Source organism: Astatotilapia calliptera, chromosome 16 (genome assembly GCF_900246225.1).
Source record: "Astatotilapia calliptera chromosome 16, fAstCal1.2, whole genome shotgun sequence".
Lineage (NCBI taxonomy): Eukaryota > Metazoa > Chordata > Actinopteri > Cichliformes > Cichlidae > Astatotilapia > Astatotilapia calliptera.
Genome location: NC_039317.1, coordinates 27,320,009 through 27,333,060, shown reverse-complemented (window position 1 = coordinate 27,333,060; position 13,052 = coordinate 27,320,009). Strand labels below are relative to the sequence as shown.

The window sequence follows — 13,052 nt, the reverse complement described above, 5'->3', positions numbered from 1 at the left end:
ACATGTTTATCATGTTTATCAACCATGAGACATTGGTTTCTGTTTCATTAGGGAGCTTTATGTCTTGAACTTTGTTTTTGCTCGTTATTCTTGTTTCACTGGCTGGTTTATTGGGCCTGCTGGATTTGGATCATTATGGGTCCAAAACATTTAAGCTGCCTGAGAATGTAGGAATTTTTCACACAATCACAAATACACCCTCACAAGTCCAAAGAGAGTTTTCCAGGAACAAATAACCATACGGAAGTTTATCACAGAGCTTTCTTACTATCATGGTACTGATGCTGAAGTAGATAGAAGGTAAACTTTGTGAAGTAAATGTACTTTATATTGTAGAGCATCCAAAGATAAACTTAAAAGTAGAGAGAGTGAACAGTCATAAGAGCTGTAAATTTACTATCCATGTCATCTTGAGTCAACAGTTCAGCATCCAGGGGAAGAATCTTATTAACCAAACACTCAATATTACTCTCAGTGTAAACACTCATATTGATTAATTGTGAAACAGTTGTGGAAGTTAGAACATTGCAGAATACAATGAAGACCACAATAAGAGCAGTGCTGCAAAACGGATAAACAAGTCTGATGGTAAGAGACTAATTAATACCCCCAATGATTTCTTGGTTTGTGCAACTACAGGAAAGCTATTTTTCAATGTCACAGCAAGTTATTACCAAGTTGAGAGGTTCAGTTCTACCTAATTAAATTTATTAAGGAGTGGTTTTTTGTTTTTTTTTGGAATTCACGTAACATGTACACTTAATATGTAAAAGTGGGGAGACAACTTAACCGCTGATATTAATTAATATATGCACATACTATGGAAAAGAGAAAAATGTACATAGATTCTCGCCATGAAAGTGTTAGCATGGTCCGCTATTAAATGCCTGGTTCTAAAGTCCATGGGAAAATTCAGTAACAGTAAAGATGGTAGATATCATGTCCCTGCCCTCAAAGCGCTAATAAACTGGAAACTGGGGAGCATATATGAATATGCTAGCTTAGTAAAGCTAACTAATAAAGGTAACAATATTTATTGTCTGTTGTATTAACATGAATTAGCATGGCACTGGTTCAGCGCTGTGGTTAAACAAGCAATGAAGTCATGATGTTTTGTAACTTTGAGTAACTTTAGATAATATGTATAAAAATGCGTCGTTAACTTTATTTTTGGAGAAGTCACCAAACCTTTAAAGTCTTTTTTTATGTGCTGATAACTACTGGAGCTTGTTTAGAAAGGGGCTTCAAAATAACTGACCAAATGCATTGAGAAGATGGCTTTAGATTGTCTCGCAGAAGGACTTTTGTGGAACTATGTAGATGAGAATAGGATTGCATCATCTGACATCTCAACCACACTAAAGGAGAAAAAAGTCAATCATACACGTTAAAAAGACACCACACTTCACACTTTAATACCAAATGTAACTATAATACCTCAAACCTTTGTTACCAGGTGCAAACAATAACTTGTAGAAAATACTTAGCAGAACCTAGACAAAGATAACTTTAACCAGATCAGTGTACTACATGGTGAATCTAGTCCATGGATAAATTAAACCAACGTTCACCATTGTTGGTGGCACTCCCAAAGCACGTCAGTAGGAGCTGATTGTTCTAACCTGCCGTTTTTCTGCCTAAACGTGCACAGTCTGACCATGAACTTTTAAGAACCCAGCAGCTTCTCAAGGTAAGTAAATGGGTCTTTGTCGCTGGCATACCACTTCTACTGCTCCACCTATAGCTTAGGATTTTCAGCATATGTTCTATTTATACATTACATCAGCTCCTAGAACCAGCTACATGCCTTGAGCATGTGGGAAATAGTGCTGAGACCTTCCCTTCACTCTGTCGATTTTGAATAAATACGTGGAAATGGAAAGCAGAGCTTTGGGTCTGGGGAGGGATCTTGAAGACACCTATTCGTTGTGAGTGTTAGAGTCCCGCAGGGGGGGGGTTCAAAAGCCCACTCCATCGAGATTTGCTTGGCTAACGGCACCAGTGGCCATCTTTTCTTCCTTATCAGAGAGGGAACCAGTGGGGAGGAACGGGAGAGAGAAAGACGAGGGTAAGGAGGAAAGGGTGCATATAGGTGTAAAAGTATTTTTAGCTGGAATCAGAGCCAGATTTGACAGCAAAGAGCTTTTTTTTTTTTAACACGCGTGTGTTTCAGAACAGACAATGAGCTTACGTGTTAGTGCGTGTGTGAGGAATTCTTGTCATGTGTCACTCGAGCCCGGAGGTGTGAAAGAGAAACGTGCTAAGCAGCAATATATTAGACGAGGGATTCAGTCACACTTCACTCACACACATTCCTGTGCTACATTTTCAGGCTTTAAAGATGTTCTAAAGTTTTTCTACTACTAGAAACATTAGATTTTCAGAAAAAGGAAGAAACATGAAAGAAAACTGTATAATAATCCACTTCTCATCCCAGTATCTATTATTTGAACAAACTGAACACGGATGAATGAATGACTGCATACACTCTAATAACAGCAATATTAATCGCTCAGCCAAACTAGTCTAAAAATAGGACACCAGCCTCCATGTGACTAGGAATAATCGCTGGTTATTTAGTGATTGCACTGGATATTTTTTGCTGTTAGAGCCCAATTGTAAGTAGTTGTAGCAACCATCTGGTTGTTTGGTGGAAGGAAACCTGTCTCCAAACAATTCTGGTCCAACTCAGTAGGACTGTAATCACTCTCAGATTGACTGCAATGCATTGCAGTCAGAGTTCTTCTGCGGTGTACAACTGTTTTACCAACTGGTTGTGTTCTGGTTATATTTTCCTGTCATTTTGCACTTCAATCTCTGTCCTGCAACAACTACAGCGCTATTTCTAAATTTCTCTTTCAGATTGTTGAGGTTCCGACTGGACTTTGAAAGGAAACAGTTAGAAATATAATAATTAATTGGAATTTCTTTGTTTGTCTTGTGTTTGTCTTAATCTTCAGAAACATCAGAATAAAAAAAGATAAAGTTTTGAAACAAGATTCACTAATAGTTTATGCTTCATTGAATTCATTCACCTGTTACATAAATTGTATGGTTTAGTGCACATTGGAAAATTAGTATGCTATCAGAAGAAAGGCATCAGAAACATTGCTTGCCAAGTAGGAGCATTTTATGCATCTGTGAGAGATAAAATGGGGGCTATGTAGGGATGGGTATTGATAGGATTTTAACGATTCCGATTCCATTTTCGATTCTGTTTAACGATTCGATTCCTTATCGATTCTCTTATCGATTCTTTTTTTTTTTTTAAAAGGAGAACACTAAAGTCGATTAGCTTAGAACTCTGTTTTATATCTTCTCTTTGAACAAGATAGAAATTTAGGAATAACATGGCCTTACAAACCCAACAGTGAGATTTTTTTTTTTTTTTTTTTTGGAAGTGACATCAGAAACAGCAGCATGTGACATCACGTGATGGCGGAGCTTCAGTTCATCCTTTGTCATCCTTTTTTTTTTTTTTTTTTTTTTTTTTTTAATAGGACAGGGGGAAAGAATGAAAGAAAGAGGGGGAGAGGAAGAAAGAAAACCAAAGGGGAGAAGAGACGGTGAGAAGGGGGGGGAAGAGAGAAAAAAAAACAAACTCCTGGGTCACCTGTATGGAGAGAAAGAAAAAACAAAAAAAAACCAAAAAAAAACAGGGGAGACAGCAAACAACAAAGAGCAACATAATAATAATTTAAAAAAAAAGCACCATCACAATAAACTAGCTAGTCATAGATATCAATAGTTACTAAATAATAAACGATATTGTGCAGCACGCAAGATAGACAGCGCACAGTGTGCTTTGAGGCAGCAGCCAAGAAAGCTGTAGTCCGCATCTGTGAATACCCATGTGTACACCTGTGTGCATACCTGTGTGGATCAGCGTGCTTGCATTCCAAAGGTTTCTCCATGTAATGATCTGCTAGAGAGTGTGGGGAGCCACAGCCCTGTCCTCTATGGTATCAAGCAGGTATGGAGGAGATCAAAACTCCAGACATCCAGAGGCCCCCAGAACACAAGAGACCAAGGAAGACCAACAGAGGGGCAGCTGCGCCACTGTCCCGGAAAGCGCTGAGGAGAGTCCCAGATGAGGGCTCACTCAGCAGCCGCGGAGCAGAAGCCAGGGGGAGTTGCAGTGACGCGCCCGTGAGCTCCGCCGGCAGCCAGCTGTGCCTGAGTGACCGAGCCCCAGGCCGAGAGGCCGGGGGCACCCCACCTCCAAAGTGGCCCGAGCGAGCCCCAATAAGCGGCCGCCAAGGAGTGAGCCGGTGTGTACCCGGACGCCCACCCCCAGATACAAAGAACCACCAACGCACCGATACCTGAGGGAGTCCGCCACCGGCAGGGGAAGTGGTGGTGGGTGGAGATAGGCCTCCAAACCTTGGAGGGCCCGAGATGTCCCCAGAGAGGTGGCGTCTGATACCCAACCTGACACATAGACACAGACATACAGGCACACACAGACACAAACATCCATTCCCACCCTCATGCTCTCATATGTACTTCACACTCAACCGACGTGGAGACAGACATAAAGGGACGCTGTATACACGATCACACTCCCCAAGCGTACTCTTCTAACCGGGTCTAGGTACCCTTGCCCCTGGAGGGGGGAACTGCACCCAGACCCAGGTGGTGTTACCCTTTTCCCTGCGGTGGGGGGAGGCAGACCGCCCCGACTCCGCAGCAGCAGGGAGGCCCCAGACCGCAGTCGGACGGCCCACTCCTCCTAGCCCCCCCGCTCCAGTAGGCCGCAGAGAATGGGGGTGAGAGAAGACTTCAAGCCTCCCTCCACCCGCTCATTGTAGTGTTGATGCATGTGTGTTCTAAGGTGCAATTAAAACCCAGGAGGGCATGGAGCTACCTGCCAGAGAGCAGCAGGTAAGCGCATAGTCCCTCCTGCTAGCCCTCAATGTCTACATGTATTTAAAATTGAGAGGTGGGCAACGACGCCAGGGGTGAGGCGTACACCCTGATGGTAACTTGGACTCCGTGTATCGTGCCCACCCCCAAGATCCTATATGTATGTGTAATGAGGGTGTGAGTAATGTGAATGTCTAAGTTGTGGGATAAAATTGAGGCAGAGGCAGCCAGAAGGGGACAGAGGGGGGGGGGGGTAGCCTCCTCTGCATCCTGGTGACATACCCCTACTCCAAGGCCCTGCATGTGTGGGTGGTTGTGGTGGAGCAGGAGGAGGGAGGCAGCTGGAGATGGGGAGGGAAGGAAGGGAGGGGCAGGTGACCCCTCCCTGGGGCCAGCTCCCCCGCTGACCCCAGTAGGCACTCCCACACTCCGCGACCCGCCAGGGAAAGGGGGGCCCAGGCCCATCCAGACCGGGGCCCAGCGCAGCAGCGCCCCCCGGCCCCACAGAGCCCGGGACAGTCCACCCAACCCCACCACAGAGAAAACTGCACCCACCCCACCATCCACTCGTCTTCCAGACTACATGAGACAATAGACGCCCAGGCTGAGATCTTCCTCCACCTCTCCTGTATCTCCCCCTCCTGCAGAGAGTTCCTGAGGGGAAGAAAGCTCCTGCAAGGTGTAACAATCTCCTCCACCGGTTGAAGAGCCCCACAGGCGACTCGACACACCGGCGGCACCCTGCGCCAGGGATGGGCCCTAAGCCTGTCCCTGCCCCCACACCAATCACAACATTGAAGGCGGGACCAAACTATGACCCCCCACCCCCACTAGGTGATGGAGCCGATCAAAGGAGCCCAGAGCAATTGATCTGATGTGGTGGCCGAGGCTGTATCAAAACTAATGTAATCTAATAGATAATTTCTATATTGGTTAGAATTAAGATTATTTTTATTTTTCCAGTTCATGAGGACAGTTTTCTTGGCTATGCATAGGGCAGTGAAAACCATATGGGCTAAATTGTTTTCTGAGGTGACATTATCTAAGCTGCCCAACAAACACACTAAGGGGGAAGTTGGAATGTTACATTTCAGACACTTTGATAAGTCTTCACATGCTGGCTGTAGCTCAGGTGGCAGAGCAGGTCAGCCACTAATCAGAAGGTCGGTGGTTCGATCCCAGGCTGCCTCCGGGCTGCATGCCAAAAATCCTTGGGCAAGATACTAACCCCATGTTTGCCTACTGGTGGTGGTCAGAGGGCCTGGTGGCGCCAGTGTCCGGCAGCCTCGCCTCTGTCAGTGCGCCCCAGGGCAGCTGTGGCTACAATGTAGCTTGCCATTGCCAGTGTGTGAATGGGTGAATGACTGAATGTAGTGTGAAGCGCTTTGGGGTCCTTTGGGACTAGAAAAGCGCTATACAAATGCAGGCCATTTACCATTTTACCATATCTCGTGCCAAAACTTCTGCACTGGTGGACAGAACCAAAGAGCGTGAATGTAATTGTCTGGTGTATTGTTTTGACAGTGTGAGCAGTTGTTGGAAGATGTAAAGCCCATCTTGAACATCCGATGACCTGTATAGTGCACTCTATGTAGTATTTTGTATTGTATTAATTGCAGACTGGGATTTTTAATCAATTTAAAAGTTTTTAAGCATACCTGAGACCAGAAGTTTTGGTCTAAACTGACTGATAAATCTGCTTCCCACTTTGCAATAGGAAGGGATATTGATTCATCTAATTTAGAGAATGTTCTATATATTTTAGATAATAATTTGGGGGATTTAAGAGTAAGGAAATGTGCCGCACTTGGTGGTATTTGTAATTCAACTTGACCGAGGTTAAATTTCTTTTTTATTATGGATTTAATTTGTTGATATTCTAAAATTTTTTCTTGTTGATCCCATATTGTGCAACTAGTCTGTCGAATGGGATCAATTCTGTTCCCTCCAATATATGTTCTAAGTATTTAATTCCTTTAGTTAATCATATTATTGTTTTGTAATATGTCAGGGTTATTCCAGATAGGAGTACGTTTGCATGGGATTAGTGAAGACTCCGTTATTTTTAGATACTCCCACCATGCTGTCAGAGAGAAGCTGATGTTGATACTTTTAAAGCATTCATGTTTTTTGATGTTTGAGCTAATAAATGGTAGGTCTGAAATCTCTAGATCCTTGCATAGTGCCTGTTCAACATCTAGCCAAGGTTCATCTAGGAAGGTATGTTTTGACCATTCTGAGATGAACTGAAGCCTGTTGGCTAAGAAGTATTGGTGAAAATTAGGCAGATCTAATCCAACAGTGAGATCTTAAGAGATCCACAGCCTTCGGCTCTTCAATGGGGTGTCACAGGGTCCCCAGGAAAAAAAATGTATATGTAAAATAATAAAATAAATATTCTCCTGTAGCAATAACAAAGTTTAACATAAATTATTCTGTAGCAATTACACAAGAATATCCGGTAATGTCCTGCCTACAATTAAACACATTCACTTACCAAAGTGAAATCGGGGGCATCTGCTGTGGCAAATGGGTGCAAGCCTTTGACCACAAACTTAGACACTGCTGGGTGACATTCGTCTATCCTGGCCTTAAAGGAGACGCTACCGGTAGACTGCAGCGAGAACTGCCAGCATCTGAGCCAGCCTCTGTCTCTCTCATCATGGTTATCTAAATGCAACGCACAGTAATAGCAGGTTTTGTAATAAGGTAAATCGCGCTAACATAATATGCAATGCTAATTGATTAGTTACCTGCAGTATTAACGGGAGAGGACGTGGAAACGCTACCGCTGCTGCTGGGTTGAGCTTCGCTAGTCCGGAGCGGATCAAAAACACGACATTCGTTGAAAGCAATCGCGTGTTTTTTGAGCAAATGCTTTTGCATATTCGTAGTGTTTCCTCCCTTTGATGAAATCTCTACTTTGCAAGTATTGCACGTTGCCCTGTTGTCATCCTTTCTCATAAAGTGTAACCAAACTTTTGAGCGTTTGTGCCGCTCAGGCGCCGTGTTTCCTACTGGGTAAAAGACGCTACTCAACGTGATGACGTCATTCGGGGCGACTGGAATCGATAAGGGAATCGTTTTTAAAAGTGGCAAACGATTCCAAGGAATTGAAACAGTGGGAACCGGTTCTCAACAAGAACCGGTTTTCGATACCCATCCCTAGGGCTATGGCACAAAACGTTATACTAACCCAACCAGCAGATATACATGAGCCTGCTCATACAAAGAGCTTTACAGCCTTCCTCGAGCTGTATGTTGTTCAGTGGTCCTTCCTGCAATGTTGTATATTTTAGTCCTTTTTAAAAATTAATTCAGGTTTAACTCCCCTATTCTCAAACTCAGGACCTCCTGCACAGTGAACGAAAATCTGGTCAGGTTATCTCCAAGACCTTCTTTCCCACATCTTTCTCAGAAACACACTTAAGGTTTGCTTTCTATTTGTTTCTTTCTTATTGATTAGAAAATCATTTGTTTCTTGTTACCATTCTATGCACACTGCGGATATTTACTCACAGTGAGGATGACTAATTCAGGTCGTGCTTATACACAAGACAGGAATCCGGTATTATAACTCAATAAGACACATGAGCTAATGAGCTCTGTGATAATCAATGCCATGCTTTTACATAGATACTTGGTTTTTCTGTATCTCACTTTAACAGTTTTTTTCTTCAGCCAATAATAAACTTTCCCCTGATTATTCATTATTCATTTGAACCTGCACAAATTCTTCTCTCTGAAAGGAGAATAAAAGATAAATAAAAGAAACACACTGATCTGTAGTGAATAAATGTGAGAGACAATAATTTATTCATTTTCATTGCTCTCTCTGAGCTTATTCTCTTTGAAAGGTTCAACTTACAGTTCAGCCTCACATACAAAACACTGTTGAAGGATAGTCCGCAACACAGGACCTCGGATCCAAGACCAGCTGAGCAGTGCATGCACCTTTGAAGGATGGTCATTTAAGGAATATTGAAAGTGAAACCTGCTTGTAAACTGACCTACATGAAATACTATATACCCTGTATTTTTTTGATGGATTGGAAAAGCTGAGAACTCATGAGAGCTGCTTTGGTAGGAGACACCTAGGGTGTAATAGAGATTGTCTGCATTGATGAACATCAGTTTTTATCAAAGAACAAGATCTCAATCAAAGATGGTTTAGCAGCTTATCAGATTTACACGAGAAGCATAACGCTTTGAAGTCTAAGCCACCATAGGTGCTAACCCTAACCCAGCCCTAATTCTATGTTTTCAGGGAAATAATTTACCAAGGTTTGTTTGGAAAAAAATTAATAGTTTTTTGATGTGTGTCAGAATATTGTCTTTGTTTTCTGATTATTAATAAAATATAAATAAAAAAGTTAATAAAACAGTAAATTCAATATTCTGATTGATAACAAATAATTAATGATGTACACCAATGACATGTCGTAATCACAAACCCTTTTGAAACCCTAAGTTGTATCCGATGCTGTTGTCAAAACAACCTCTGACATGTTTGATTGGTACCACCGTTTCTGCTCATTCATGTCCAGCTACTTTTTCCTTCTACCATGTGAACAAGCTGGAAGAAACCTGGTCAGGACAAAGAGGAAACCCTCACTTCCGGGTGTAGCTCAGGTGGGGGTGGGTCACCTACTAACCGGAAGGTTGTTGGTTCGATCCCAGTCTACTCCAGTCTGCATGCCAAATATCCTTGGGCAAAATGCTAACCCCATGTTGGTCTGTGTATGAATGTTAGTTAGACTAAAAACCTGGAAAAGTGCTTATGTGAATGGATGAATGAAAAAGTTGTATAAAGTGCTTTGAGTGCTCAGAGTAGAAAAGCGCTATATAAGAACCAGTCCATCTACCAGCTAGCGTTTCATGGAGCATAGAAACACAAGTTCAGTACACAGAAGATACATCTTGGCTACAGCGTTGGATCCACATTGGTTCGAAGCAGAAATATAAATTAAAGCTATAATAGCCTGAATAAGATGTCAAAGAAGAACAAGATGTGTTTTTAGACTTGGGTTTCAGAGAGAGGGAATTCTGGCATTATGTGACATTTCATAATAGTCTTGCAAGAAAAGTATAAAAGAGCAGTTTTTTGACTTAATGTGACAATATTTCAACATGAAAAAAGGCTATGTCAAAAAGGTTGAAACTCTAAAACAATCCAAAAATGGGTTTGTTTCTAAGGTTGAGAATTAACTTTTGAAGCGTTTAAGGATATAAGAAGGTCTAGGAGTATAAATCCTCAAAGACCAATGTGCTGTCATAGCATGGCATTTAAATGGCAAACCACTTTTTTGCCCCATGTCTGTGAATTTTTAACTTTTTGCGTGTGTTTTTGAGGTGTTCAGATGACACATGAGAAGGTTAGGCTTAGGGCTTCCGTTTGGGTGAGGGTGTCATTGTTTGAGGCTGCATAGAATCAAATGACAGAAAATACGCCAAGCTCTAAAGGTTCAGGAAATAAAACGTGCATTCCAAATATTGATCTGCTCTCCTATTTATTCAGTTTTAAACAAAAACAGGCTTAATATGCACACATAGAACTGCACCAAACATGTTTTCCTCCTCCTTGTTGCACCAGTACCCCAATTAATTGTAGGAGCTTTTGAGTTAAAGGTAAAAACATCACGTTTTTTTATCTGTTTTCTTGCTGGGTTTATGTTTGCATTCTTATAATGACGATTTATTATTTTTAATTAACATACACACTATATGTGATCTACAGATAATCAAATTAAAGTCATTTTAAAGATGGTGACATCTTTTGAAATGCACTAGTTTCAGCAGCAAGACATAACTTTTACTTTAAAGGGGAAATTGTCTCCATTTCCAGTTTTTCCTTTTTACTTATTTTAGTTTCACAATTGTACTGTGATTAGTTAGGATATGTTTGCTGATAAGTTGGTATTTGCCATGCAGATTATGGCAACCGCAGCAGTCTGCCTGAAGTCAGAGCAATCACAAGGAAGTTTTGGGTACGGGACAATGCTTTACAATTTGTTGGGGAATACACGTTTTTTTCCTGGTAACTGGAGGTTGCCAGCAAGTCCTCGACAGGTCTCTAGGGCTTTGTTGTTGAGGTCTTAGCTCGTCTTCCTTGTTTGCAGATTCAGATTCATGTTATTTGAGACATGGGAACTTCTGCTGTCACTGCAGGCTACACATTAGTTCTATTTTACCACAATTTATAAAACATGTGCATGTTTAAGCCAAAACACCAACATTTCACTGACAAAACCTTAATATGATAAAACAGTTCAATAAAGATGTAGAGGTAGAACATTTCAGTTAATTTTTGAAGCAAACTGAAGCCTGAACAGTAACACAGATTTTCCTGAAGAGGAGCTTTGACCATGTATAACAGAAATAACCATACGACCAGTAAAGTCTCCCTTTAATGGTAGAAGGTGTCTTATATGTTACAAAAACAAAAACAAAAAATAACCATCATGTAGAAGGAATCCATGAATAGCTTCATGTTAGGCCTGAGGACAATGAAATTGAGTTAATAAGGCCAAATCTTGACTGCACAGTGTGTCTGTTTTCGACTGTTTTGCAGGGGGAACAGCTCAGTATCCAAACCAATCTGTCACTTATATGATTAGATGGTGACCAGACTGTTTCTCTGCCTGCCAAAGGAGATGTGCTGCCTCTGATTATAGACAGGTGTCTCAGTCAGTGAGACAGACAGCTGAACTGGCAGATTGCAGAAAGATTATAATTGCGGCCATGGTCACACTAATGGACAGACTTAGTCAGAACATTCCCACAGGCCCTGCTGAAGGTCACATCCTCCAGGCAATGATTTAAATGTGATAACATAAAGCCTGATGTGTGATGTTATCCGTCTTAACTTTTTAAATATGCACCAGGTGACCAGTGAACCACTTAGGGTTAAGGTTACCATCCACAAATCCATCACCTTTTCCATCAGGTGTTCCCATTTGAGTGTCCCAAATAAGTGGATGGGACCCTAATTCCTACCCCTAACCTTGAACAAGTCCCTGGTGAGTAGGTCAGTCTATTAACAATTCAAACTACTTTATTTGCAGTCAGATTTATGCAGGTGTAAACCAATCAATGTTTTGTTTTAAAAGCCTCATTTACCCACAAATAGCAAATCTTCAGTGGCATTCATCCAACTAAAGTCTAAATAAGCAGCAAATTGAGCTCAGTAATACTAAATGAGTTTTGAGTGAATGGGTTTCTTAGAGCAGCGTTACTTTGACGTGCCCCGTTAGCCAAGTTGGCCGAACATGACACACTCAAATAATGTTTTTCTTTCTACTATACAGTAATTTGGATACATCCATTCATCAAATGGTGTGGGTAACACTAACAGCCAGAGCAAGGGAAATCAAAAGACCCCTCCTGTTCTGAACTAAGCTGGCTTTGTTCCTGCAAAACTGTGTTGTTTCATTAGATTACACGTGATCACTGCAGCTGGTGTGAAAACAACAGTGTTTATCGTGTTTTGGCCCGAGCACTTTGAAAGAGCCATATGCTGTGGGTTTTTAGCAAACTTAGGAAAGCTTGTTATACATTTCCCCTGTGAAATGGTGCATACAATATATAAGATTAATGCTAAAATTCCACCACCGGCCAATCTTTTATTTAGATTGCATTAAGGAGGGATAATCTTTTGGCCTGCAGCTGTCACATTCACTCTTTAGTGGCATCTTCTGCACTTTAAGTGCCTCTTGCTTTGCAAACATATGCTGTATACTTCACTTAGCCTGAAATACAATAGGAACTTTGGCTTTTAAAGGAACTTGCTGATTATGAGCTGGCAGGAACTCAATTTGTGAAATCTAGTCATGTGGAATGACTTCATACGCTCTGCTGCTGGTGTCCTTGTCATGGTGGTGCTGTTTGGCAGTCAAGGTAGGACTCAAAGACGTGGGAAATAAACTCAAGGAGGCAGCTTTATTGCTGTAACAAAATCTGTGGCAATACAATCATACAAAACTCAAACACTAAGAACTGAAAACTGAAACTAAGAATGAGGACCAAGGGAGACACAGACCACTGGGACCTACAGCAAACATGGATGACACAGCAATGACCAAAGGGAGACTGATGATTTAATTACACACCCATAACGAGAGGATGGGCAACAGGTGGGAACACAGGAGGAACAGATCAGACATAACGAGATGGGCGAAGCAAAATTG

At 41.8% G+C, this 13,052-nt stretch overlaps 1 protein-coding gene across 4 annotated transcripts in view; it reads left to right on the top strand.

Moving 5' to 3' along the window:
* Window positions 1-13,052, top strand: part of LOC113008271 (uncharacterized) — a 58,828-nt gene that overhangs the window by 11,201 nt on the left and 34,575 nt on the right. The window lies entirely within an intron of this gene.